This window comes from Cynara cardunculus, unplaced genomic scaffold (genome assembly GCF_001531365.2).
Source record: "Cynara cardunculus var. scolymus isolate 2C unplaced genomic scaffold, CcrdV1 Un_Scaffold_4900, whole genome shotgun sequence".
NCBI lineage: Eukaryota > Viridiplantae > Streptophyta > Magnoliopsida > Asterales > Asteraceae > Cynara > Cynara cardunculus.
This window is the reverse complement of record NW_020202130.1, coordinates 3,290-5,646: the sequence shown is the minus strand read 5'-3', so window position 1 is coordinate 5,646 and position 2,357 is coordinate 3,290. Positions and strand designations below refer to the sequence as shown.

The window sequence follows — 2,357 nt, the reverse complement described above, 5'->3', positions numbered from 1 at the left end:
TTGAGAGAGAAAGTCAAATTTCAAATCTGGTCATCTCTTCTATACGTATAATGAATTTAAAAAATGAGCTCTCTTTCAAAGATTACAAAAACTTACCCTATTTATAGGGTCAAACTTCTAAACATAGTCAAAGTCAAACCTGTCTAAGAAAAGTCAAACACGATGACTTTTACAATTATAGACAATATTTAACTTTCAAGACGAATACAATTTAATACTGATTTTCAATCCTAACATATGCTATTGGTCAAAAGCGCACTACATTCTTCGGTAAGAGCTACGGTCTCATACTTAGTCAACTTCTTCTTCTTGCTTAAGATGTCCTTTAGAAACTTAGCATAACTAGGCATTTGCTCAATTGCCTCAACAAGGGGTATGTTGATGTGCATTTCTTTGAACACATCCAAGAACTTCTTAAAATGCAATTCCTCTTTCTGATTCCTCAACCTTTGGGGGTAAGGAACATAAGGAGGGATTGGTTTTATCACATTCTTACTTGGAGGTGTTGAGCAAGATGGATCTTGAATGCCAGCCTTTGTGGTGCTCTTTGGTGGTTCTGGTGGAATCTTAGTGTCAAGCTTAGGGATCTCTACAACCTCAGTTCCTTCAGACTTCTTCAGAGTTTCTTCTGGAAAAAGTAAAGGGAAGTCTGATCTAGGGGGAACAAGAGTGGTGGTCTCAGATGTTTGCTTTTCTAGAGGTGGGACTGGTCCTTCTTTGAGAGGGACCGATATCGGATCACTAGTTTCTGACAGTCTTGGTGTACTATCTTTCTGCACTTTCTCTGTCAACTCCTTTCAACTCCTAAGAGTCACTACTTTCACATGCTCCTTTCCTAGATCTCTAGGGACTTCTGTATTACTTGGCAAAGTACCAAGGGCTCTACTACTCTGGTTAAGTGCGAGTTGGCTGACCTGAGTCTCTAAATTCCTGATGGAAGCACTTTGTTGATTAATCAAAGCTTGATTTTGGGCTTGAGCATGTGCTAAAAGCCCTTTGATCATCGCTTCCAAAGAAGATGATGATTCTGCCTATGGAGGAGGTTTGGTCTGAAAATGTGGTTGAAATTCTGAAAACTTTGTTGGTGGTTTTGAGAGTTAGAACTGTTTGCATGATGCTGTGGTTGGAAATTAGAAGTTCCTTGTTGCTTATGGACTAGTGGCTTAAGACTGGGACTGGTCCAAGAGAAGTTCGGGTGCTGTCTCCAACTGGCATTATATGAGTTAGAGTAGGGATTAGATCTGTTTTGAACATAATTTACTGATTCAGAATTATAAGTACAATGTTCAGATGAATGATCCCCACCGCACCACACACATTGCACAGATAGGACTGTTAGAACGATGTGTTAGCAACTTGCTGTACTCCGACCAGAAGTTAAATTTTTCAATAAATTGGTCATGGAGGTGAGCTGAGCTGTTAATGCAGTATATGCATCCACCTCATGTATTCCAGCAGTCTTTTTCTGTGGCTGGGCACGTGGGTCAGCCCAATGCCCATTGTTTGCTGATATCTTTTCTAGGATCTCATATCCCTCATTATAGGTACTGGCTGTAAAGGCTCCGCCTGCAGTCGCGTCGAGCATTTGTTTTTCCATGGGACTTAACCCATTGTAAAACATCTCAAGTTGAATACAGTACGAAATGCCATGGTATGGGCATTTCCTCAACAACTCTTTAAACCTTTCCCACGCGTTAGGAACAGCTTCATCATCCAGTTGTTTAAAAAGACAGATCTTGTTTCTAGACTTAGCGTTCCTTGTTGGTGGGAAATATTTTCGCAAAAAAATTCCGCCATGTTACTCCATGACGGCACAGATCCCGGTGTTAAAGATTTAAACCATGCTTTTGCCCGATCCTTCAATAAAAATGGAAATAAAGTGAGTCTGAGAGCGTCATTGGACACTCCCGGGATCAAGAAGGCATCTTTGATTTCCATAAAAGACTTTAAGTGAGAATGTGGGTCCTCTGAGGGCAGTCCAGCAAATTAGCCATTAGTTTGGAACATGTGAAACATTATCGGTTTTAGTTCGAAATGGAGAGCGGTCATATGTGGTCTAACTATCCAAGAATTTAATTGCTCAAAATCCGGGATAGCATAATCCATGATCCTTCCATTTTTGGAATTTGCCATGTTAGCTCTCATTTCATTTAATGTAAAAGTATGGAAAAAGTAAATACTGCAAGTGTTGACATAAGAGGTTCCACCACAGAAGACCACAGAGGACCAACAACAGAAGATGTTCAATCGTACAAGTGAAGAGTGACAGAACCTATGTTGTCTATCACAGAGGTTCTAGAAACTGGTCCTCTGTAAACAAAGCGTACAAGTATAAAGTGACAGAACCTCTGTTGTCT

General features: G+C 40.3%; 1 non-coding gene across 1 annotated transcript; it reads left to right on the top strand.

The window, feature by feature from the left end:
• The first annotated feature begins 1,643 nt into the window (after positions 1–1,643).
• On the top strand, positions 1,644–1,750 carry LOC112504207. Its single transcript, XR_003068150.1, has one exon. It is a non-coding gene; the product is annotated as a small nucleolar RNA R71 (small nucleolar RNA).
• The last annotated feature ends 607 nt before the right edge of the window (positions 1,751–2,357 follow it).